The 27,627-nt window shown below is 36.2% G+C and overlaps 1 protein-coding gene and 1 pseudogene across 6 annotated transcripts in view; one reads left to right on the top strand and one right to left on the bottom strand.

The window, feature by feature from the left end:
- Positions 1 to 27,627, bottom strand: part of TRIM33 (tripartite motif containing 33) — a 155,245-nt gene that overhangs the window by 78,494 nt on the left and 49,124 nt on the right. The window lies entirely within an intron of this gene.
- Positions 11,698 to 27,517, top strand: LOC309617500 (small ribosomal subunit protein eS27-like pseudogene; annotated as a pseudogene). The gene has a single exon. The product of its transcript is annotated as a small ribosomal subunit protein eS27-like pseudogene (transcript).

The raw sequence follows: 27,627 nt of genomic DNA, 5'->3' as shown, positions 1-27,627 counted from the left end.
AGCATCTATCAGAATAAACCTGCTGAAGTTAACATATGGAAGTTAAACTTAAGAACTATAAAATAGCATCACAGTCAACACAACAAACTGACTACTATATGTCAGCCATAAAATTGAGAACATAGCATGACTCAATCCTTGCTTTTAAGAAAGGGTTCAAGACTAGGATATAATTTTTACAGTTTATACTATGCACAACTATAGAAAGCACCATACAAAGATAAGGATATAAACAGTCCAAAGAGCTGTGCCTACAGGAGGTACAGCTCAGTGGTAGTGAGACGTAGGTGGTGGGAAGAAGGAACTATATACTCTTCTTACTACTGTGTGTGTGCGTGTGTGTGTGTTTGTGTGGGCGTTCACATTTGTGTATGTAATCCACTCCATTTTCTTTGAAACTTCTAAAATTAAAATAAGGGAAAATTCCTCTATATGCAATGATAAAATTTCTGAAAATTTAGAAAATCAACAATTCTCCAGGCTCTCCACCTTGATTGATACTTGAGTTATGTGCTATATCTCCTTTGAAATCTTTGGTTATCAGTAGTTTTACTAAAATTTTGAATAATCCACTTTCACCTGCTTTCTGGATTTCTTAATATAGGTTCTTAAGACACAGCTTGTTGACAGCATAGTCTTTTTTTTTTTATTAATCAGACATCAATTTTATACACATCACTGTATACATGTCAAACCCAATCGCCCAATTCAGCACACCACCATCCCCACCCCACCGCAGTTTTCCCCCCTCGGTGTCCATACGTTTGTTTTCTACATCTGTGTCTCAACTTCTGAGCTGCAACCCGGTTCATCTGTACCATTTTTCTAGGTTCCACATACATGCATTAATTTACGATATTTGTTTTACTCTTTCTGACTTACTTCACTCTGTATAACAGTCTCTAGATCCATCCACATCTTGACAAATGACTCAATTTCGTTCCTTTTTATGGCTGAGTAATATTCCATTGTATATATGTACCACAACTTCTTTATCCATTCGTCTGTCGATGGGCATTTAGGTTGCTTCCATGACCTGGCAATTGTAAATAGTGCTGCAATGAACATTCGGGTGCATGTGTCTTTTTGAATTACGATTTTCTCTGGGTATATGCCCAGCAGTGGGATTGCTGGGTCATATGGTAATTCTGTTTTTATTTTTTAAGGAACCTCCATATTGTTCTCCATAGTGGCTGTATCAATTTACATTCCCACCAACAGTGCAAGAGGGTTCCCTTTTCTCCACACCCTCTCCAGCAACTGTTGTTTGTAGATTTTCTGATGATGCCCATTCTAACTGGTGTGAGGTGATACCTCATTGTAGTTTTGATTTGCATTTCTCTAATTATTAGTGATGTTGAGCATCTTTTCATGTGCTTCGTGGCCATCTGTATGTCTTCTTTGGAGAAATGTCTATTTAGGTCTTCTGCCCATTTTTGGATTAGGGTGTTTGTTTCTTCAATATTGAGCTGAATGAGCTGTTTACATATTTGGGAGATTAATCCTTTGTCCGTTGATTCATTTGCAAATATTTTCTCCCATTCTGAGGGTTGTCTTTTCGTCTTGTTTATGGTTTCCTTTGCTGTGCAAAAGCTTTGAAGTTTCATTAGGTCCCATTTGTTTATTTTTGTTTTTATTTCCATTACTCTAGGAGGTGGATCAAAAAAGATCTTGCTGTGATTTATGTCAAAGAGTGTTCTTCCTATGTTTTCCTCTAAGAGTTTTATAGTGTCCAGTCTTACATTTAGGTCTCTAATCCATTTTGGGTTGATTTTTGTGTATGGTGTTAGGGAGTATTCTAATTTCATTCTTTTACATGTAGCTGTCCAGTTTTCCCAGCACCACTTATTGAAGAGACTGTCTTTTCTTGTGTATCCTTGCCTCCTTTGTCATAGATTAGTTGACCAAAGGTGCGTGGGTTAATCTCTGGGCTTTCTATCTTGTTCCATTGATCTATGTTTCTGTTTTTCTGCCAGTACCATATTGTCTTGATTACTGTAGCTTTGTAGTATAGTCTGAAGTGAGGGAGTCTGATTCCTCCAGCTCCGTTTTTTTCCTTCAAGACTGCTGTGGCTATTCGGGGTCTTTTGTGTCTCCATACAAATTTTAAGATGATTTGTTCTAGTTCCGTAAAAAATGCTATTGGTAATTTGATAGGGATTGCATTGAATCTGTAGATTGCTTTGGGTAGTATAGTCATTTTCACAATATTGATTCTTCCAATCCAAGAATATGGTATATCTCTCCATCTGTTGGTATCATCTTTAATTTCTTTCATCAGTGTCTTATAGTTTTCTGCATACAGATCTTTTGTCTCCCTAGGTAGGTTTATTCCTAGGTATTTTATTCTTTTTGTTGCAATGGTAAATGGGGGTGTTTCCTTAATTTCTCTTTCAGATTTTTCATCATTAGTGTATAGGAATGCAAGAGATTTCTGTGCATTAATTTTGTATCCTGCAACTTTACCATATTCATTAATTAGCTCTAGCAGTTTTCTGGTGGCAGTTTTACAATTCTCTATGTATAATATCATGTCATCTGCAAACAGTGACAGTTTTACTTCTTCTTTTCCAATCTGTATTCCTTCTATTTCTTTTTCTTCTCTGATTGCCGTGGCTAGGACTTCCAGAACTATGTTGAAAAATAGTGGTGAGAGTGCACATCCTTGTCTCGTTCCTGATCTTAGAGGAAATGCTTTCAGTTTTTCATCGCTGAGAATGATGTTTGCTGTGGGCTTGTCATATATGGCCTTTATTATGTTGAGGTAGGTTCCCTCTATGCCCACTTTCTGGAGAGTTTTTATCATAAACGGGTGTTGAATTTTGTCAAAAGCTTTTTCTGCATCTACTGAGATGATCATATGGTTTTCATTCTTCAATTTGTTAATATGGTGTATCACATTGATTGATTTACATATATTGAAGAATCCTTGCATCCCTGGGATAAATCTCACTTGATCGTGGTGTATGATCCTTCTAATGTGTTGTTGGATTCTGTTTGCTAGTATTTTGTTGAGGATTTTTGCATCTATATTCATCAGTGATATTGGTTTGTAATTTTCTTTTTTTGTAGTGTCTTTGTCTGGTTTTGGTATCAGGGTGATGGTGGCCTCATAGAATAAGTTTGGGAGTGTTCCTTCCTCTGTAATTTTTTGGAAGAGTTTGAGAAGGATGGGTGTTAGCTCTTCTCTAAATGTTTGATAGAATTCACCTGTGAAGCCATCTGGTCCTGGACTTTTCTTTGTTGGAAGATTTTAAATCACAGTTTCAATTTCATTACTTGTGATTGGTCTGTTCATACTTTGTTTCTTCCTGGTTCAGTCTTGGAAGGTTATATACCTTTCTAAGAATTTGTCCATTTCTTCCAGGTTGTCTATTTTATTGGCATAGAGTTGCTTGTCGTAGTCTCTTAGGATGTTTTGTATTTCTGTGGTGTCTGTTGTAACTTCTCCTTTTTCATTTCTGATTTTATTGATCCTCTCCCTCTTTTTCTTGATGAGTCTGGCTAATGGCTTATCAATTTTGTTTATCTTCTCCAAGAACCAGCTTTAAGTTTTATTGATCTTTGCTACTGTTTTCTCTGTTTCTATTTCATTTATTTCCGCTCTGATCTTTATGATTTCTTTCCTTCTGCTAACTTTGGGTTTTGTTTGTTCTTCTTTCTCTAGCTTCTTTAGGTGTAAGGTTAGATTGTTTACTTGAGATTTCTCTTATTTCTTTAGGTAGGCTTGTATAGCTATAAACATCCCTCTTAGAACTGTTTTTGCTGCATCCCATAGGTTTTGGGTCGTCGTGTTTTCATTGTCATTTGTCTCCAGGTATTTTTTGATTTCTTCTTTGATTTCTTCAGTGATCTCTTGGTTATTTAGTAACGTATTGTTTATCCTCCATGCGTTAGTGTTTTTTACGTTTTTTTCCCTGTAATTCATTTGTAATCTCATAGCATTGTGGTCAGAAAAGATGCTTGATATGATTTTAATTTTCTTAAATTTACTGAGGCTTGATTTGTGACCCAAGATGTGATCTATCCTGGAGAATGTTCCGTGCGCACTTGAGAAGAACGTGTAATGTGCTGTTTTTGGATGGAATGTCCTATAAACCCCAGTTAAATCTATCTGGTCTAGTGTGTCATTTAAGCTTGTGTTTCCTTATTAATTTTCTGTTTGGATGATCTGTCCATTGGTGTAAGTGAGGTGTTAAAGTCCCCCACTATTATTGTGTTACTGTCGATTTCCTCTTTTATAGCTGTTAACAGTTGCCTTATGTATTGAGGTGTTCCTATGTTGGGTGCATATATATTTAAAATTGTTATATTTTCTTCTTGGATTGATCCCTTGATCATTATGTAGTGTCCTTCCTTGTCTCAACATTCTTTATTTTAAAGTCTATTTTATCTGATATGAGTATTGCTACTCCAGCTTTCTTTTGATTTCCATTTGCATGGAATATCTTTTTCCATCCCCTCACTTTCAGTCTGTATGTGTCCCTAGGGCTAAAGTGGGTCTCTTGTAGACAGTATATATATGGGTCTTGTTTTTGTATCCATTCAGCAAGCCTGTGTCTTTTGGTTGGAGCATTTAATCCATTCACGTTTAGGATAATTATTGATAGGTATGTTCCTATAACCATTTTCTTAATTGTTATGGGTTTGTTTTTGTAGGTCCTTTTCTTCTCTTGTGTTTCCCAATTAGAGAAGTTCCTTTAGCATTTGTTGTAGAGCTGGTTTGGTGGTGCTGAATTCTCTTAGCTTTTGCTTGTCTGTAAAGCTTTTGATTTCTCCATCAAATCTAAATGAGATCCTTGCCAGGTAGAGTAATCTTGATTGTAGGTTCTTCCTTTTCATCACTTTGTAAGTATATCATGCCACTCCCTTCTGGCTTGTAGAGTTTCTGCTGAGAAATCAGCTGTTAACCTTATGGGAGTTCGCTTGTATGTTATTTGTCGTTTTTCCCTTGCTGCTTTCAATAATTTTTCCTTGTCTTTAATTTTTGCCAATTTGATTACCATGTGTCTCGGCGTGTTTCTCTTTGGGTTTCTCCTGTATGGGACTCTCTGCACTTCCTGGACTTGGGTGGCTATTTCCTTTCCCATGTTAGGGAAGTTTTCAACTATAATCTCTTCAAATATTTTCTCTGGTCCTTTCTCTCTCTCTTCTCCTTCTGGGACCCCTATAATGCGAATGTTGTTGCGTTTAATGTTGTCCCAGAGGTCTCTTAGGCTGTCTTCATTTCTCTTCATTCTATTTTCTTTAGTCTGTTCAGCAGCAGTGAATTCCACCATTCTGTCTTCCAGGTCACTTATCCGTTCTTCTGCCCCAGTTATTCTGCTATTGATTCCTTCTAGTGTAGTTTTCATTTCAGTTATTGTATTGTTCATCTCTGTTTGTTCTTTAATTCTTCTAGGTCATTGTTAATCATTTCTTGCATCTTCTCAATCTTTGCCTCCATTCTTATTCTGAGGTCCTGGATCATGTTCACCATCATTATTCTGAATTCTTTTTCTGGAAGGTTGCCTATCTCCACTTCATTTAGTTGTTTTTCTAGGGTTTTTTCTTCTTCCTTCATCTGGTATATAGTCCTCTGCCTTTTCATCTTGTCTATCTTTCTGTAAATGTGGTTTTTGTTCCACAGGCTGCAGGTCTGTAGTTTTTCTTGCTTCTGCTGTCTGCCCTATGGTGGTTGAGGCTATCTAAGAGGCCTGATGCGTGGCTCTGGTGGTGGGTAGAGTTGACTGTTGCTGTGGTGGTCAGAGCTCAGTAAAACTTTAATCCACTTGACTGTTGGTGGGTGGGGCTGGGTTTCCTCCTTGTTGGTTGTTTTGCCTGAGGCAACCCAACACTGGAGCCTACCTGGGCTCTTTGGTGGGGCTAATGACAGACTCTGGGAGGGCTCACGCCAAGGAGTACTTCCCAGAACTTCTGCTGCCAGTGTCCTTGTCCCCACGGTGAAACAGAGCCACCCCCCGCCTCTGCAGGAGACTTTCCAACACTAGCAGGTAGGTCTGGTTTAGTCTCCCCCGGGGTCACTGCTCCTTCCCCTGGGTCCCGATGTGCACACTATTTTGTGTGCGCCCTCCAAAAGCGGGGTCTCTGTTTCCCCCAGTCCTGTCGAAGTCCTGCAATCAATTCCCACTAGGCTTCAAAGTCTGATTCTCTATGAATTCCTCCTCCCGTTGCCAGACCCCCAGGCTGGGAAGCCTGACGTGGGGCTCAGAACCTTCACTCCAGTGGGTGGACTTCTGTGGTGTAAGTGTTCACCAGTGTGTGAATCACCCACCCAGCAGTTATGGGATTTGATTTTACTCTGACTGCGCCCCTCCTACCATCTCATTTTGGCTTCTACTTTGTCTTTGGATGTGGAGTATCTTTTTTGGTGAGTTCCAGTGTCTTCCTGTCGATGTCTGTCCAGCAGCTAGTTGTGATTCTGGTGTTCTCACAAGAGGGCTGCAGCATAGTTTTTTAAATGCTGCAGGTTTGCAACCATTACCATTTCAAAGAGGTTTGAAAGAGGGAGCATTATTTCCTTGTTAAAACAGTTCCTGTTTCTATAGAAACTTCATTTTTAGATTAACCTGTGATGAATGCATTACCATAATTCAAGTATACAGTTCGTTTTTTTCTATCAACTACTCATTGTCACCCACTAGTAAAGACATTAAAGATGCAGCAAGCATCCAGAGGGCAGACAGCAGAAGCAAGAAAAACTACAATCCTGCAGCCTGTGGAACAAAAACCACATTCACAGAAAGACAGACGAGATGAAAAGGGAGAGGGCTATGTACCGGATGAAGGAACAAGATAAAACCCCAGAAAAACAACTAAATGGAGATAGGCAACCTTCCAGAAAAAGAATTCAGAATAATGATAGTGAAGATGATCCAGGACCTCAGAAAAAGAATGGAGACAAAGATCGAGAAGATGCAAAAAATTTTTAACAAAGACCTAGAAGAATTAAAGAACAACATACAAGAATTAAAGAACAAACAAACAGAGATGAACAATAACTAAAATGAAAAAAGCACTAGAAGGAATCAACAGCAGAATAAATGAAGCAGAAAAACGGATAAGTGACCTGGAAGACAAAATGATGGAATTTACTGCTGAGGAACAGAATAAAAAAAAAAGAATGAAAAGAAATGAAGACAGCCTAAGAGACCACTGGGACAACATTAAATGCAACAACATTCGCATTATAGAGGTCCCAGAAGGAGAAGAGAGAGAAAGGACCCAAGAAAATATTTCAAGAGATTATAGTCGAAAACTTCCCTAACATGGGAAAGGAAATAGCCACCCAAGTCTGGGAAGCACAGAGAGTCCCAGGCAGGATAAACCCAAGGAGAAACATGTCGAGACACATGGTAATCAAATTGATAAAAATTAAAGACAAAGAAAAATTACTGAAAGCAACAAGGGAAAAATGACAAATTACAAGGGAACTCCCATAAGCTTAACAGCTGATTTCTCAGCAGAAACTCTACAAGCCAGAAGGGAGTGGCATGACATACTTAAAGTGATGAAAGGGAAGAACCTACAACCAAGATTACTCTACCCTGCAAGGATCTCATTTATATTCGATAGAGTAAACAAAAGCTTTACAGACAAGCAAAAGCTCAGAGAATTCAGCACCACCAAACCAGCTTTATTACAACAAATGCTAAAGGAACTTCTCTAAGTGGGAAACACAAGAGAAGAAAAGGACCTACAAAAACAAACCCATAGGGCTTCCCTGGTGGCAGAGTGGTTGAGAGTCTGCCTGCCGATGCAGGGGACACGGGTTCGAGCCCTGCTCTGGGAAAATCCCACATGCCGCGGAGCAACTGGGCCCATGAGCCACAACTACTGAGCCTGCGCGTCTGGAGCCTGTGCTCCACAACAAGAGAGGCCACGAGTGAGAGGCCCGCACACCGGGATGAGGAGTGGGCCCCACTAGCCGCAACTGGAGAAATCCCTCGCACAGAAACGAAGACCCAACACAGCCAAAAATAAATAAAGAAATACATAATAATTTAAAAAAAAAAAACAAAAAAAAACAAACCCGTAACAATTAAGAAAATGGTAATAGGAACATACATATCGATAACTACCTTAAACATGAATGGATTAAATGCTCCAACCAAAAGACACAGGCTTGCTGAATGGATACAAAAATAAGACCCATATATATGCTGTCTACAAGAGACCCACTTCAGACCTAGCGACACATTCAGACCGAAAGTGAGGGGATGGAAAAAGATATTCCATGCAAATGGAAATCAAAGGAAAGCTGAAGTAGCAATACTCATATCAGATAAAATAGACTTTAAAATAAAGAATGTTACAAGAGACAAGGAAGGACACTACATAATGATCAAGGGATCAATCCAAGAAGAAGATAAAACAATTATATATGCACCCAACATAGGAGCATCTCAATACGTAAGGCAACTGCTAACAGCTATAAAAGAGGAAATCGACAGTAACACAATAATAGTGGGGGACTTTAACACCTCACTTACACCAATCGACAGATTATCCACCAATGGACAGCTCATCCAAAATGAAAATAAATAAGGAAACAGAAGCTTTAAATGACACAATAGACCAGACAGATTTAATTGATATTTATAGGACATTCCATCCAAAAACAGCAGATTACACGTTCTTCTCAAGTGCGCATGGAACATTCTCCAGGATAGATCACATCTTGGGTCACAAATCAAGCCTCAGTAAATTTAAGAAAATTAAAATCATATCAAGCATCTTTTCTGACCACAATGCTATGAGATTACAAATGAATTACAGGGAAAAAAACATAAAAAACACTAACACATGGAGGATAAACAATACGTTACTAAATAACCAAGAGATCACTGAAGAAATCAAAGAAGAAATCAAAAAATACCTGGAGACAAATGACAATGAAAACACGACGACCCAAAACCTATGGGATGCAGCAAAAGCAGTTCTAAGAGGGAAGTTTATAGCTATACAAGCCTACCTAAAGAAATAAGAAAAATCTCAAGTAAACAATCTAACCTTACACCTAAAGAAGCTAGAGAAAGAAGAACAAACAAAACCCAAAGTTAGCAGAAGGAAAGAAATCCTAAAGATCAGAGCAAAAGTAAGTGAAATAGAAACAAAGAAAACAATAGCAAAGATCAATAAAACTAAAAGCTGGTTCTTTGAGAAGATAAACAAAATCGATAAACCATTAGCCAGACTCATCAAGAAAAAGAGGGAGAGGACTCAAATAAAATCAATAAAATCAGAAATGAAAAAGGAGAAGTTACAACAGACACCACAGAAATACAAAGCATCCTAAGAGACTACTACAAGCCACTCTATGCCAGTAAAATGGACAACCTGGAAGAAACGGACAAATTCTTAGAAAGGTATAACCTTCCAAGACTGAACCAGGAAGAAAAAGAAACTATGAACAGACCTATCACAAGTAATGAAATTGAAACTGTGATTTAAAATCTTCCAACAAACAAAAGTCCAGACCAGATGGCTTCACAGGTGAATTCTATCAAACATTTAGAGAAGAGCTAACACCCATCCTTCTCAAACTCTTCAAAAAAATTACAGAGGAAGGAACACTCCCAAAGTCATTCTATGAGGCCACCATCATCCTGATACCAAAACCCGACAAAGACACTACAAAAACAGAAAATTACAAACCGTATCAGTGATGAATATAGATGCAAAAATCCTCAACACAATACTAGAAAACAGAATCCAACAACACAGTAAAAGGATCATACACCATGATCAAGTGGGATTTATCCCAGGGATGCAAGGATTCAATATATGCAAATCAATGTGATACACCATATTAACAAATTGGAGAATAAAAACCATATGATCATCTCAATAGATGTCCAGAAAGCTTTCGACAAAATTCAACACCCACTTGTGATAAAAACCCTCCAGAAAGTAGGCAGAGAGGGAACTTACCTCAACATAATAAAGGCCATATATGACAAACCCACAGCCAACATCGTTCTCAAAGGTGAAAAACTGAAACCATTTCTTCTAAGATCAGGAATAAGACAAGGTTGCCCACTCTTGCCACTATTATTCAACATAGCTTTGGAAGTTTTAGCCACGGCAATCAGAGAAGAAAAAGAAATAAAAGGAATCCAAATCGGAAAAGAAGAAGTAAAACTGTCATTCCTTGCAATGACATGATACTACACATAGAGATTCCTAAAGATGCTACCAGAAAACTACTAGCGCTAATCAATGAATTTGGTAAAGTTGTAGGATACAAAATGAATGCACAGAAATCTCTTGCATTGCTATACACTCATGATGAAAAATCTGAAAGAGAAATTAAGGAAACACTCCCATTTACCACTGCAACAAAAAGAATAAAATAGGAATAAACCTACCTAAGTAGACAAAAGACCTGTATGCAGAAAACTATAAGACACTGATGAAAGAAATTAAAGATCATACAAACAGATGGAGAGATATACCATGTTCTTTGATTGGAAGAATCAATATTGTGAAAATGACTACACTACCCAAAGCAATCTACAGATTCAATGCAATCCCTATCAAATTGCCAGTGGCATTTTTTACAGAACTAGAACAAAAAATCTTAAAATTTGTATGGAGACACAAAAGACCCCGAATAGCCAAAGCAGTCTTGAGGGAAAAAAAACAGAGCTGGAGGAATCAGACTCCCTGACTTCAGACTATACAAAGCTACAGTAATCAAGACAATATGGTATTGGCAGAAAAACAGAAATATAGATCAATGGAACAGGATAGAAAGCCCACAGATAAACCCACGCACCTATGGTCAACTAATCTATGACAAAGGAGGCAAGGATACACAAGAAAAGACAGTCTCTTCAATAAGTGGTGCTGGGAAAACTGGACAGCTACATGTAAAAGAATGAAATTAGAACACTCCCTAACACCATACACAAAAACAAACTCAAAATGGATTAGAGACCGAAATGTAAGACTGGACACTATAAAACTCTTAGAGGAAAACATAGGAAGAACACTCTTTGACATAAATCAAAACAAGATCTTTTTTGATCCACCTCCTAGAGAAATGGAAATAAAAACAAAAATAAACAAATGGGACCTAATGAAACTTCAAAGATTTTGCAAAACAAAAGAAATAAAAACAAGACGAAAAGACAACCCTCAGAATGGGAGAAAACATTTGCAAACGAATCAACGGACAAAGGATTAATATCCCAAATATCTAAACAGCTCATGCAGATCAATATTAAAAAAACAAACAACCCGATCAAAAAATGGGCAGAAGCCCTAAATAGACATCTCTCCAAAGAAGACAGACAGATGGCCAAGAAGCACATGAAAAGCTGCTCAACATCACTAATTATTAGAGAAATGCAAATCAAAACTACAATGAGGTATCACCTCACACCAGTTAGAATGGGCATCATCAGAAAATCTACAAACAACAAATGCTGGAGAGGGTGTGGAGAAAAGGGAACCCTCTTGCACTGTTGGTGGGAATGTAAATTGATACAGCCACTATGGAGAACAGTATGGAGGTTCCCTAAAAAACTAAAAATAGAATTACCATATGACCCAGCAATCCCACTACTGGGCATATACCCAGAGAAAACTATAATTCAAAAAGACACATGTACCCCAATATTCACTGCAGCACTATTTACCATAGCCAGGTCATGGAAGCAACCTAAATGCCCATCGATATGTCCAAATGGATAAAGAAGTTGTGGTACATATATACAACAGAATATTACTCAGCCATAAAAAGGAACGAAATTTGGTCATTTGTAGAGACGTGGATGGATCTAGAGGTCATACAGAATGAAGTTAACTCAGAAGGAGAAATACAAATATCGTATATTAAAGCATATATGTGGAACCTAGAAAAAAATGGTACAGATGAACTGGTTTGCAGGGCAGAAATAGAGACACAGATGTGGAGAACAAATGTATGGACACCAAGGGGGAAAGTGGTGGGGTGGGGGGTGGGGGGGTGATGAATTGGTCGATTGGGATTGACATGTATACACTAACATGTATAAAACGGATTACTAATAAGAACCTGCTGTATAAGAAAATAAATAAAATAAAATTCAAAAATTCAAAAAAAAAGATGCAGCAAGCTTATAAAGCATTATTTTCAAAATGAAATAGGCATTTTCGTATTTATTATTGCACTTTTGGTTACGCAAACACTTCGATGATATAAATGTTTATGTCCCCCATAAATCTGGTCAGGAATCACTTTAGATTTTGTTGATTAAGTTAAACAATCTACAGTAGGATAGAGTACTGGGTATAAGCAGTACAAACTAAAATAAAAGACTACAATAAAAATGCTAGATCTTAAAAAAGAAACTGGTTTATGCACTAAACGTTTTGTGCTTTGGTCTAATAACATGTGAGGACTTCCCTGGTGGTCCAGTGGTTAAGATTCTGGCTTCCACTGCAGGGATAATAGGTTTGATCCTGGTTAGGGAACTGAGATCAGTTCCCTGCATGCCGTGCTGCACGGCCAAAAATTTAAAAAATAAAAATAAAAATTCTGTCATTAAAAAAACGAGTTTATTATAAAAAAAAAAAAAACGAACAAACATGATGTCTGTGTAAAATGACAAAAAGAACCAGTGTTGAATCACGTTATATTTCTTGTCATTCTGCATTATCCCAGATTGCTAAATATGTTCTTTCCAAGAAGTTTGACTGAATTATTGTATACATTTACTGTCCTATGTGACAGTTCTGTCACTGTTAGAGATTTCAGTAATTAAGATGGGAAACAGAAGCTTAGGTTATTTTCCTTATCAAAACTATGTTCCCTGGAGCCACACTGTTATGATGGTTTTCATGCTCCTGTATACTGGATGTCTTAAGGTGAGTGCAGTTCAGGGGATCCTTTCTAATTACAGGAAGGTACTTCTTTCCTTCAACACTGTGATCTGACCTGTGACAAATCTGTACTATACACTATGTAAATGGCTAACAAGTCAATTGCAAACCAACTAAATGTACAAAATCTTAGTGCTGGTGCTGAAATCTCTTCAGAATAGTCATCATGAACTCAAAGTTTCAAAATTTGAAAGCATCAAGTGTCAATCAAAACTAAAGATGAAACACTAGTACATATTGAATTCTCATCCTTTAGGTGTACTTCCTTTTTAGATTTTTTGGTTCTCAGCTATTTCTACCACACTGTTTCATTTAAATTTCCTATATACTTTGTGCGACTGAAATAAAACTGCAGTATATTAAAAAAAAAAAGGGTTCAAGACTAGTATATGATTTTTATAGTTTATACCACACACAACTATAGGAAGCAGCATACAGAGACAAGGATATAAACAGTCCAAGAGTTGTACATATAGGAGGTATAGCTCAGTGGTAGAGCATTTGACTGCAAAGAGTTGTACATATACAAACTACAGTACCTTATATAGTAATTGTAATGAAAAATGAAAACAAAATGTCATGCTAAAAGCAGGAATATCAGTCCCTCAGCAGACATACGTACATTGGTAAAACAAACTCAAATTTACCATTACATATGAAAACAAAATATTGTTTTTATAATACAAAATGCATACAAAGATCCTGCTCAAAGGAAATGCATAAAAACAATTTTTCGAATCAAAGGTAAAAACAGTATGGTCAGGAGAAAGGGGAAAATGAATATAAATATTTTTACATCTAAGATGGCATGAATTAAAAACCATCGTAGAGCAACTTCCCTGGTGGGCCAGTGGTTAAGAATCTGCCTTCCAATGCAGGGGAAGCAGGTTCAATCCCTAGTTGGGAAACTAAGATCCCATGTGCCATGGGGCAACTAAGCCCGTGTGCCTCAACTACGGAGCCTGCAAGCCACAACTAGAGAGCCCGTGTGCCACAACTAGAGAGAAGTCTGCGCACCACAATGAAAGATCCTGCATGCCACAACTAAGACCCGATGCAGCCAGTAAATAAATAAATAAATAAACAAACAAACAAATAAATATTTTTTAAAAATCCTGGAAACATACAGCAAAACTACAGAGGAGATGAGGATAAGTAACTTAGGAGCAAAAATACGCGAGCAACTAACTTCTTACAGTGCATAACGTAAGTTTTCACTGAAGAGGTGACATTTATACATGGTCTTGAAGGATTAACATGCATTCACTAATGTGCAAGAAAGAGTATGCTTGGTTAGCCTGGGTTCATTAAACCCCGCGTATTCCTAAGGAAGGCCTTCAACACTAGCCCTTGATGGGCATATGGGAGATGGCCTTTGAACTCTTGGAATATTATGCCTGATAAAAGCATTTCTGTTTGCCTGAGGCCTTGGGCCATCTGTATTCAGTTTGACCTGTGGGGTCAGCTGGAGTCCAAGCAGGTGTTATCAGTTCTGTGGATGCTGCATCCCTATATGACTGAGTCTCCAATAAAAACCCCAGACAAGGGCTTCCCTGGTGGCGTAGTGGTTAAGAATCCAACTGCCAATGCAGGGGACACGGGTTCGACCCCTGGTCTGGCAAAATCCCACATGCCAGGGAGCAACTAAACCCGTGTGCCCCAACTACTGAGCCTGCACGCCTAGAGCCCGTGCTCCGTAACAAGAGAAGCCACCGCAATGAAAAGCCCGCACACAGCAACGAAGAATAGTCGCCACTCGCCAAAACTAGAGAAAACCCCACGCGCAGCAACGAAGACCCAACCAATGCAGCCAAAAAATCAAATAAATAAGTAAATTTATTAAAAAAAAAACCCAGACACAGAGGTTCATGTGAGCTTCCCTGGTTGGCAATACTCCTCCTGCATATTGTCATACATTGTAACTGGGAGAATTAAGAATCTCCCTGTGCAACTCCACTGAAAGGAGACACCTGGAAGCTTGCATCTGCTTTCTCCTGGATTTTACACCATGCACCTTTTCTCTTTGCTAATTTTAATCCGTATCCTTTCACTGCAATAAAATCAACCATGAGTATAAGAGCTTTTCTTAATTCTGTGAGTCCTTCCAGCAAATCACTGAACCTGAGGATGGTCTTGGGGACCCCCAACAAAACTAGGAAAGGAAGAAACAGCATGCAAACCAAGAAGAGCAGGTGCGAAGTTCACAAATGGAAAAAAAAATAGGAGTCTACAGATAGAAAACTATATGTATATATAACTATATGTATATATAATTATATATATGTAAAATATTGAGAAAGTTCTTAAGAAATTTGTAACATCTTAATGAAGGAATATCTCTGAAGGAATATCTCTGAAGAGACATTCTGTTCTGAGCAAGAAACATTCAATATATAAAAGTATCCATTATATACTTTTATGTATGATTTGATACAAGTCATACCAGGTTTTGTTTTTTGAACTCAATAAGCTGATTCTCAGATTCTTACAATTTCTACTTCTACCTGGCAAGCTGACATCACAGTTTGTGACTTTTTATCTTTTTCAAAAAATGTAGATGGCAAAAGGATACCTAAACACTGCAGAACAAATACAACCCAAAGCACAGGAGGAATAGAGGGATACATTTGAGAAAGACTCTTATTTGCCATAAAGGTTTTCAGAGAAGCTTGGAATTCAGAAATCTAAGGCATGAAAGAACCCCCAGTGAGACACAGGAAAATTTAAGTCTGCAGACATCAGCCAAACCCATTCCTATGCTGACTACTTACTTCTGTCAGATTACCCAGCAGCCAAGGTGTCTTACCACCAAAACAAAAAGAGTTGAAGCTTCTTTAGGGATCTTTCTGCTATTTACTTCTATATTTATAAATAAATTTTTAAATTATATAAATGTTTGTGTTGAAAATGTGAGTCATTTTCCATTTGAGTTTATGAGTAACAATGCCTTTGTAATTAGTGATGAGATGAGTGTGCTCCTGACTCAATCACTCAGTACTAGTTGTCATGTTGAGTTTTGATTACTATACAAAACTGAAACCCAAACTTCAAAGCCAAAGCTACTGACCAATTTTTACGCATAACGTCCCTAGAACTGATTTCATTACTTCAAAGTTCTGAGAGACTCATTCATACCTATTAGATTAATTTCTTTTAAGTGTCAATTTACTAAAATGTATAATTTATTGGGGGGGGTGTTTAAAGGCTAAAATAGACAAGTCTACAAACTAGTTTATCTCCACAGTGTTGTTAACTGGAATTTAGCTTCATTAAATTGGTGGACTTCCATTCAAGATGGATCACTAAGCAGATCTAAGACCACCTGACCCCCAACTCAAACACAGAAATGGCTAACATATAACAAATTAAAGGTCTAAAAATATATAACTGAGTCTACAACCAAGAAGTCAAAATTTGAAGTGCCAGAAACAAAAAAGGGCACTCAAAGCCTAAGTGGTAAGGCAGTGATGCAAATGGGCCACAGGGGTTATCGTTACCACCGTTGGGAATAGGAAGACAAAGCTTAAAAGTTGAAACTGAGCTCCCTCAATAAAGCCATAGGGCAGGCTTTAAGTACTCTAAAACCTAAAATCCTTGCCAGCCGTGGAGTCATCCACAAGAAGTCTGAACACAAACAAGCTTCCTGCATAGATACATAACCAAAGTGTGTACTATCTGCACAGTACATAGAAAGGCCAAGTCAAGAAACTAATAAGAAGCTTGTCTAGGAGTAGCTTCCAGGTTGGTGAACTTGGGGATATTCAGGAAGAGTGACATACTTAGTGAGCATGGAAGCTCCACACCTCTTCCCACATACCTTGGCCTATGCATCTCTTCCATCTCGTCCAGGCTGTTCCTGAGCTATATTCTTTTATAATAACTGGTAATCTATCCAATGCCGGATGACTTAGGGGAAGTTCATGTAGTGATGCAATCTCCAGCCCTGAACCTTCATGTCCTGGCACCAGTTTTTCTGAGATTTCAGAAACACTGAATGGAAAATTGGAAGTAAATCTATTATGAACCAGAAGGAACCCAAGGAAACCAGTCCATCATACTAGTCATCTTTCCCAAGGCTGAACTCAATGTTTCTCTTCTGTTCTCTATCCTAAGTTCAAGTTCTTATTTAAAATCTCCTTTTTAATCAACTCAGAACTCCAAACAAAATGTCCACGAAGCAGAAGTCATTATTTTTGCCTAACAGCTACTTTTTTCCTGGGATTCCTCTTTAGGTAAGTAAATTCACATATTCTTTCAACAACAACAAAAAGAAGCTTGTCTGGACCCTTACAAACACAAAACCATCTCATTAGAACTCCTCCCAACCCAAGGCACAAGTTGAACTCCCACTGAAGATAAGCTCATAAATAAAACTACAATGCATATGAAGAAATTTCAGTACTATTAGAGTCAACAAATACAATAAACCAAGAAGTAGAAACCTAATCCACAGAAGACAAATCAGTCTGATAAAGACTTCAAATATGTGTAAAATTTTTACAAAGTGACAAATGGGATCTATGAAAATGGGCAGATCTGGAAAAGAATCAAGAAAATAAAATTATTGAATAAACTCACAACACAAGTCAAATAAGTGATAACTGTAAAAAAAATTATCAAGGTAGAAGATAGATATGAAGAAATCACATAGAATTCAACACAGATAAGGAGAGATAGAAACCACAAAAGAGAAGAAGCAAGCTAAAGAACTGAATGAGCCTTTCTGGCGGTGACAACCTCCCCACAAGAACAAGCCTCTCACAAAGGATCTCCTTCATCCCTCTCCAGAAAAGAAGAAGAAACATAAGAAGAAGCACCTGGTGCAGAGCCCCAATTCCTATTTCATGAATGTGAAATGCTCAAGATGCTATAAAATCACCACTGTCTTTAGCCATGCACAAACATTTTTTTGTGTTGGCTGCTCTACTATCTTCTGCCAGCCTACAGGAGGAAAAAGCAAGGCTTACAGGAGGATGCTTCTTCAGACAGAAGCAGCACTAAAATCACCCTGAATCAAGATGAATGGGAAACCATCCTAATAAATACATTTTGGATACTAAAAAAAAAAGGGGGGGGGAACTGAATGAGAAACTCCAGCATGTGTCAAATAGAAGTTCTAAAAGTTCATGAAGGAGCTGAAGTAGAGATGCTAAAGAGATAATAGCTGGAAATTTCAGAACTAAAGAAATGAACCCTCAGATTGCAATCCAAGTCCTGAGCAGAGTAAATAAAAATAAATGTGCGCACATAAACATAGCAAAAATGAAGAACTTTTTTTTTTTTTTTTTTTTGGCCGTGCCGTGTGGCTTGCAGGACCTCAGTTCCCTGACCAGGGATTGAACTCAGGCCATGGCAGTGAAAAGCCCAGAATCCTAACCACTAGGCCACCAGGGAACTCCCGAAAAACACTCTTAATAACTACTAGTAATAGAAGAAAATCAGACTTACAGCTGACCTCATCAGTTAAAAAAAACTGTCAAAAGATAACAGGAATGTTTATCTTCAAAGCTGTTAGAGAAAATAACAGTCAACCAGCAATCTGTATCCTGATTAAGCTATTATTCAAGAATAAAAGCAAATCAAATTATCAGACATATAACAGTACTTATTCATTGCTGTAAGAATAAAGCATTAGACTGAACCATATAAAACTGCCAGTATTTGACCACTCGTGACCTGCAAATATGGCAATTTTATACAGTTCAACCTGATATTTAAGAACATGGAAAAATACTTAGAAGATGCAAAAATTAATTAGCAAAGGCATCAATAAAACATATTGATATCTAAATGCATGGGCTAAAAGTAAATATTATATAAAAGAGAGATTAAAAAATTAAATTAAAATAACAAAATATAATAATCTGTTCTATTATAATTAAACTTCAGCTTTAAAAAATCATTCTAATTACAATATGAAGGGAAAATTGAGATATGATTAAAATTATGTCAATTAAAATAAGGTAAAAACCTTGCCTTAACAAAATAAGCAAAGGCCTTGAAATTCAATCACACAAACCGGAGAGTCAAATTTCAGAAATTCCAGGCATCTCTATTAGTTGGCAGCTTTTTTTCCAGTCTGATTCACATAAATTGGCTCAGGAGACACTGGGGACACAGGAACTCTCTGCCACCCTACATTCCTTGTCAGATGTTTCCCAGCCCAACTTTGCTCTACCTTGTACTTCTGCCCTTATCCCAATAAGAATTTTAACCTGCCCATTTGAAAACAAAGGCTGTGTTGGGGACAGGAAATAATCAAATTATATCTGTATTTGCATTAGTACAAGGTTTCACTGTAAGATCAGGTAATATTTACTGGGAAATTTATATGTATTAGTTCATTCAGTCCTCATAACAGCTTTGTAAAGTAGGTTCAATTACTATCCCCACTTCAAAGGTGAAGAAATTGAGGTTCAGAGAGATTAGATAATGTTCTCAAGCTATATGACAATGTAAATGGAGGGGAGAGGAGACCACGGTCTGAAACCTAAATGTCTGAACCTACAGTCCATGCTCTTAAAACCTATGCTAAACTAGCCCCCTAATTAAAAGGCTGGTCTATTAGTAACAAAATAAGAGACCAAACTAAGGCAATCATAAGAGAAATGTAGATGATAAATTAGAGGCAGAACTGATTTACTTAATGAATGAATATGTGAAGATGGAGAGGTAACAGTTACAGCGAGGGAAAAAATTTGAAATTCTAGATGATTTGCAAGTTTCTGGCATGGGTAATTCATGGATAATTACACAATTACTCAAAATGAGGGAAAAGTAATTTTAGCCAGAATGTAATGAATAAGTTTCGGATAGACTGTTTAGCATAGTTCTAGAACTGAAGAGTGTGGACCACCAGCATATAAGTATTTCAAATCTGAACTGCAGTTATGATTAGTGAAGGGAGAATAGGATCAAGGACAATACCCCTTTGTACACCAATATTTATGGGTTAAGCAAAAGAAAAGGAGGTCTCAGATTTAGGAGACAAATTCCAAACATTTTCAACTGCAAATCACAGTAAGTACATTTTACATGAAACACATACATGTAGCTGAAATAAATGAGAATCAAACAAGGATCAACTACTTTTTCCATTAACCACTCATGATCCTCTCGTGCCTGTAGCAATTTACTTTTAGAATCACACACTATCCTTAAATATCAGCTGACTCTTGGCATAATCTAACAATCTTTTTATTCAGCCCTAGTTCTCTTTCCCATACCGTGGAGTAGTTAGTCCAAATCTTCAATCATCAATTCCCCTCCTTTCCCTTAGAAAGTAATTATGAATGAAAAAATACAGACATGTTTTTCAGGTGGAGAAGGGAGTGGAAGGGAATTTACACCTGTGGCCTCTAATTACCTAAGTGGGAGGCCAGATCAAGTGATGAGGGTGAGTCTTGTGAGTTGACTGTTGAAAGTTGGAATTGAATAATTCAGGGAACAGGAAAAAGAGGCTGGAGAGAATAAGATTAGTGGGTAGTGTCAAGAGCCCCAAATTTGAAAGATATAACCATTCCCAATGCTAATTCCTCCCTTCACCTTGCACCTATCTCCCGTTCATCTCTATTCCTTCCCTGTGTGCACACAATAGTAGGCACCTAGGAAGAAGTACATATTTGCTAAGAAGGAGGAAGGCAAAAAATAACTAGATTCTGAAGCAACAAGTCACTGATCTTTTCTACAGAAATTTTGTAACAGTGGAGGTAGCAGCACAAAGATTTGTATATGAATACGGGGGAGCTGGAAATATGGAATGTTAAATATGTTGCCCATTCTTACACAACAATCTGTCAATAAAGAGAGGGAAAAGAATGGAGAGGCAGAATAAAGTAGTATACTGCTTTATACAGGAAAAAATTGGAGATATAATACAGAAAATAACTAAATTAATTTATAATCAAATTGGCTTAACCCTACAAACTAATACCATACAGAATGTGTATTTAAATTATTATTAGTACGTATCCAGTAAGTCTGCACAAGTCAGTTTTACCACTGTGGTGATCAGTTTGTAATGTATAAAAATATTGAATCACTGTGTCGTACACCTGAAATTAATGTAATACTGTAAGTCAATTATGGAAAAAACTGAACACTCGTCATGTACAAAAGAATATTTATAACACATATGCAGGCTGAGCACAATAAAACAAAAACTCGAAAAGCCAAAAAACAATTTTTTTTACCACTAAATATAGAACTGGTTTAAGCTGAAGTCATAGTTATATATGACCACTTATGTGCACAAATGATCATATAAGACCTAACACTGATTATCAAACAAACAAAATATATTTAGGAAATACAGTAATTAAGCATGGATGTTATCATAAAGCTTCTTGGTATTATTTAAGCTTCCTAATTCTTAAAGATAGATCTCTAAATTAAAATTCAAAAACCTAACATACTCAGAAAATTATGAGGAAATTCAAAACCAAATATAGCAATCTAATTCCAGTACTCAGCATTGTTTGAAATAAGGTTGCCGAAGTTTGTTCAATATTAACAGAAACTTGTGTAAAAAATAACATACTTTTAAATTGGTAATGTGGGCAAGTTACAGCCTGCTAGCTACGAAAAAGCACAGTTTAAAAAATAATAAACAGTTCAGCCAATAACTTATTAAGAATGATTTTTATACTTCTAAAGGAAAAGAAGAAAGAAGGAAAAAGCTATAGAGATAGTATTTGTACTACAAAGCATAAAATATAAACCACCTGGTCCTTTACAGAAAAAGTACTGAACATCTAGTTTGAATGAATGATTTTTCACTAACTCACGAACTTCAAGATAGTTCTTGAATTCAAGTATTCAGATCCAAAACTACAGGAATTCTGAGTCTTCTTTGTGGATACAGCTCACAGGAGAGACGGCTTCAATCTGTGTATACATACATGTGCTTACTTGCATGCACCTAGGTTTTCTTTACTCTCTTTTCATGGGGGAAGGAGGCATGGAACTGAAAAGTCCCAGTGGAAACTGGAGCCTTGACTAGGAAGAGCCAGGATTCCATGGCTGCCTGGTTCACCACATCTACTTATTCATTGCCTCCTTTAGGAGGCCATCTGAATTTTGCACTGATAGGCTCAATCAGTCAGTCAGTCCCTGGACCGTGAGGACTGTTCCAACCCCAGCTGTAAAAGCTGAGCAGGGAAACAGTAAGGCTCTGCTACTCTTGGAATAAGGTAATTAATTTGAAAATGTATTCATTAAAGGGCAGCTGAAACAAAGTTTATCATGTCTTTCATGGTCTACTAGTTCACCACTGACCAATAAAACCATCCCCCACAAAACTGACCCTGTAAAGGGAGCCATACTCATGAATAGGCAAAGAATAAGTATATTCCATTTGAGGACGTTCAGTAACTTGAGGGAGACCAAGGTGAACAATCAGAACCACCTGACTGGCTCCTACTGAGGCAAAACTAGTGGAAGAAACAAAAGAGAACTTGACTAGAAAAAAAAAGCTTACTCAAGAGAAATGCAATTAGAATATACATTGCAAGTACAAAAAAAAGAGCTCTGCTAAAATTAAATAAACGTGATTTTCATTTATAAAAACAGAAGACCTGAAAACAGGTAACTTCTAAGAAGCAAATTAATCAAATTAAGAAACATACCTAAAACAAAAGAAAGGTTTAAAGAGAAAAGGATAAAGAAATAAATATCAGCAAATGGGGGTGGGTGGAAGGAGGTAGAACCAACCCAAAAAAAAAGAGGAAAAACAGTATAGCATTAGATAAGTCTTATTTGACCTCAAAAAGCATTAAATAGAACAAGGAGGAATTTTATTTAACAGTGAAGTATACAATCCATAACTGTCATAAACTTTTATGCAACAAACAGGATGGCAGCCACAAACAAAAAGTAAAAATATGTGAATATACACAAACCTAATGGTAAAACATAAAATTTAGTGGCTCTTGAACTCATATTTCCTTATCCAAATTCTCAAATCCAAAACATTTTGATGAAAGTTTAGTTTCAAAACACATTTAGGGAAAAAGACCTGACCTGAACTGGCATGAAACTATATCTTTATGTCCCTACTAAGTGTAAATACTGCAGCAAAATACTAAGGTATTTCATTACAAGGATACTACCACAGACCCTGCTGAAAGGTTAAGTACCATCTTTCCTCTCTAAAATGTGAAAATTTATGTATCCCAAAAGGCACTTGACGCCAAGCTGAATCCATGAATGGAATCTTTTAACATAAAAATAATAAAATATTTTTGTTTTCCTATGTCCATAAAACTTTAATCATGTAACCTGGCCATGATAAAAAAAAGTAAAAGGTTTTACTGACTATATATACGGACATAATCCAATAACTCTAAAAATAAATAAATAAATAAAAGTATGACCTCCCCACCCCACAAAAGAACTGAAATGATTCCTAAATAAGAAATGATATTCTGGCTCAAACAGGAAATTTTTAAGTGAAAAAAATTTTAAATTACCAAAATGAAAAATATTTTATAACTTTTTATTTTATAATAAATTATCACTCAGCAAAATACAAAGGGAGGAAAATATTTGTCCTTTGTGCCTTTTCTTGTAACAATTAATGAACATGAACTTATCTTTTAAAGATACACATAGTTACAGTTAAACTACTGAAGTCAAAGAAATTTTTGAAAGAAGAAAAAAGTGACTCCTGATGTACAAGGGAATGACAAGATTAACAGTAGACTTCGCAGAAACAACAGAGGCCAGAAAGCAAAGGGATTACATTATTCAAGTGGTGAAAGAAAAAATTACCAACCAAGAATTCTATACTCATCAAAACTAACCTACAAAAATGAAAATGAAATAAAGAAATCCTCATATAATCATGGGTTGAGAGAATTCATTTCAAGTTGACCTGCCTTAAAAGAAGATCCTCAGGTTGAAAGAAAGTGTCCTCAGACAGTAACTCAAATGCCTATAGAAATAAACAGCACAGGTAAGGTTAACTACGCTGGTAAATGTATTAAAGAATATAAATCTATTTGTTCTCTTCCCTTAACTGATTTTTTTAAAGTTGCATAAAACAATAATAGCACAAAGGAGGAGAGAGGAAATGGAGTCACACTGGCTAGCGCCAGGACATAACACCAAACCATAACCCAAACCCCCAAAGAAATTAAAGAGTACCAGAAATGGTAAATATATACAGGTTAATAGGAAAGACTATGTATTTTTTTCTTTCTTCTCTTAACTTCTTTAAAAATCATAAAAGTGTGTAAACTATGACTATAACAGTATTGCTGGGTTTATAGCATATAAATGGAACATATGTAACAACAGTAGCACAAAGGAAAGAAAAGGTAAAGAAGCCATACTGGAGAAAGTTTCTATATTTTACTGAAATCAAGTTAGTAGTAATCTAAAGTAGACTGTGATAAACTAAGAGACATACTGGAATCTCTAGAACAATCACTAACAAAGGAATTAAAATGGAACACTATGAAGTATCTATGTAATACAAAAGAAAGCAAATAAGGAAGAACCAAGGAACAAAAAAATACATTACATAGAAAACAACTAGCAAAACAACTAACACAGATTTGATCATATAAATAATGATAGTAAATGAGAATGAATTAAGCACTCCAATCAAAAGGTAAGATTGTCACACTAGATACCAAAAAAAAAAAAAGATTAGATATATGCTGCTTACAAGAGACACACTTTAGAGATCAAAGACATAAATAGGATGCAAGAAAAAAAGATGCAAAAAACATGTCATGGAAACTGTTACTATGCAAGAGCTGGAGTAGCTATACTAATATCAGATAAAATAGTTTTCAAGAAAAAAGTTACTAGACACAAGCTGAACATTTTATAATTATAAAAATGTCAATTCTAAGGAAGATAAAATTATAACCGTATGTGCACCTAACCAGACTGCTTCAAAATATATAAGAAAAACCTAGTAAAACTGAAGGGAGACAGACAAAACGAAGCACAAAGATGAACAAAAGAGTGGGGGAAAAAAACACATAGGCCCACTACCTGTGAAACATTATCAAGTGGTTTAATATATGTGTAACTGGAATTCCAGAGAGGCTATAAAAAAAGATCAGAAAATATTTTAAGAGAAAATGGCCAAATTTTCTCCAACTTTAACAAAAATAACCCCAAATTTAATAATCTCTGAGGATTATACCTCTAAATAAAACCATGCCAGGAATTCCCCAGCAGTCCAGTGGTTAAGACTCGGCGCTTCCAATGCAGGGGGTGTGGGTTCGATCCCTGTTCAGGGAACTAAGATCCCACATGCAGCATGGTGTGGCCCAAAAAAAAACAAAACAAAAAAACAAACAAAGAACAACCCACGCCAAAGCACATCATAAAATCAATTGCTAAAAACTAATAATAAAGAGTAAACCCTAACAGCAGAGTAGGGGGAAAAGACACATTACATACAAAGGAATAAAGATAACGATGACAGCACAACTTTCATTAGAAACTACAGAAGCCAGAAGTTGTTAATGGAATGCCATCTTCAAAGCAGTGAAAGCAAAGAAAACAGACACGTGAATAAACAAACCAACTGAAATTACAAGCTACAAGGGGGCAAACAAACAGCAGAGATTACAGACATAGAATTATTGTATAAATATAAAATGTTTAATGTAATAAAAACAAAATAGCATTAATTATGACCAAGGGAAAACAATACAAATATAGATTGAAAAAAACCCCCAGAAATTTAGAAACAAAAACAACTAAGTAATAAATTTAAAAGCATTAAAATGAATGGAGACCATGACAAAGATAAAAGTATAATGAAACTTTTCAGTATACTTCTGAATGGGATTTAAAAACAAAAACAAAAACAAGGAAGTAAATAACACAATACATTCTGGAATAAAAACATACGTCTTTAGTATTAGTGTAGAATACTGACAAAATTTAATCTTGTATTTAGTTACCAAAAACAGACAAGAAAAAAACTTCCAATTCAGAAGGTACTGATTTGTACAGTCCACATCTTGATTATGACCCAATAAAAATGTTTACAAAGTAAAAATAAATGAAATGGTCACATACACAAAACCCAAAAGAAAAATGGATTCCAGTTGGAAATACAAACTAAAATTACAAGCTCTCCAGATAACAGTGTAGCAGAAACAGCTAATACTCAAAGACATTAAATCTATCCTATCTTTCAACCTAAATGTCTATCAACAGGTGAATGGATAAAGAAGATGTAGTATATATATACAATGGAATATTATTCAGCCACAAATAATGAAATAATGCCTTTTGCAGCAACAGAGATGGACCTAGAGATTATATTAAGTGAAGTGAGACAAAGACAAATATCATACGATATCACTTATATGTGGAATCTAAAACAATGATACAAACTTATTTACAAAATAGAAATAGACTCACAGACATAGAAAACAAACTTATGGTTACCAAAGGGGATGGGGGGGGGTAAATTAGGAGTTTGGGATTAACATTACTATATATAAAACAGATAAACAATGGGAATTCCCTGGTGGCCTAGTGGTTAGGATTCTGGGCTTTCACTGCCATGGCCCAGGTTCAATCCCTGATCAGGGAACTAAGATCCTGCAAGCCACACACCATTTTTTAAATTTCCAAATCAAGATGGTTTTACAGAAGAGTAATGTTTAAATAACAGACCAGCATTCCATTATTATTTAAGCTAATCTAGAAAAAGAGTGAAAAAGGAAAAATCCCAATTCATTTTATAAAGTCCAACATTACTTTAACGTTAAAAGTTGGCAAAAACAATGCAAAAGAAGAAAATGGCAGACTATTCTAACGTATTGATTAAAATATTGAATAAAATATAAGTTGAGCATAATATTCTTTTGACAGATTACCAGATAGATTACTAAACTTCATATAGGAATTCAAGGATTATTCAACAGCAAAGATATTAACAAAATAATCATATTAAAACAACTAAAGGAGAAAACCATACGGTTATTTAAGTAGATGCTAAAGTGGCATATGATAAAATTCAGATAATAAAAACTCTAAGAAATAGAAGCAAACAACTTAAATATGAAAAGAATCATTTCCCCCAAACCATCAAATAGCATTCAAACATAGCAAAACATAAAAACCTTTTCAAGTCAGAAACTAAGCACGACTCATCAAAGAGGCAATACAACAAAATAATGCCCCAAACTCTGGAACCAGACTAATTAGGATTAAATTCCAAGCCCATCCCCTTCTGCACTGTGTGACTTTGGGTTAGCTCATTAACCTTGGAGTCTAGGTTTCCCATTTGTAAAATAAGGATCATAATAGTACCTATCTCAAGGGGTGTTGGAAGAGCACATGGATTAATAAATGTAAACTCCAACACACAGTGAGTACTCAGAAAATGGTAGCCATTATTATTAGTTACAATTTGTCTCAAAGATTTTACAGCATCCCTGTGTAACAGAACTTTCTATAATAATGGAAATGTGCTATATCTGCACTGTCCAGTGCAGCAGCCAATACAAGTGGCAACTGAGCACTTCAAAAGGTGCTCAGCGTAACTAACAAAATAAATTTCTTAATTTAATTTTAGTTAGCTAAAATTTAAATAACCACAAGTAACTAGTGGCAACGGTACAGGACAATTCAGACCTAGAAAAAATATCTGAGATATGACTTATTTTTTTTTAAAGACTAAAACTTATTCAATTTTTGAGAAAATAAAATTTAAAAAAAAATTGACAGCTAGCCAACTTCCACTAACGGAAGAATGAAAAGTGAATCCTCGGGACT

This window comes from Balaenoptera borealis, assembly GCF_965194805.1.
Source record: "Balaenoptera borealis genome assembly, chromosome: 1".
Lineage (NCBI taxonomy): Eukaryota > Metazoa > Chordata > Mammalia > Artiodactyla > Balaenopteridae > Balaenoptera > Balaenoptera borealis.
Note: the sequence above shows the minus strand (reverse complement) of the source record. Positions and strands in the feature narration are given on the sequence as shown.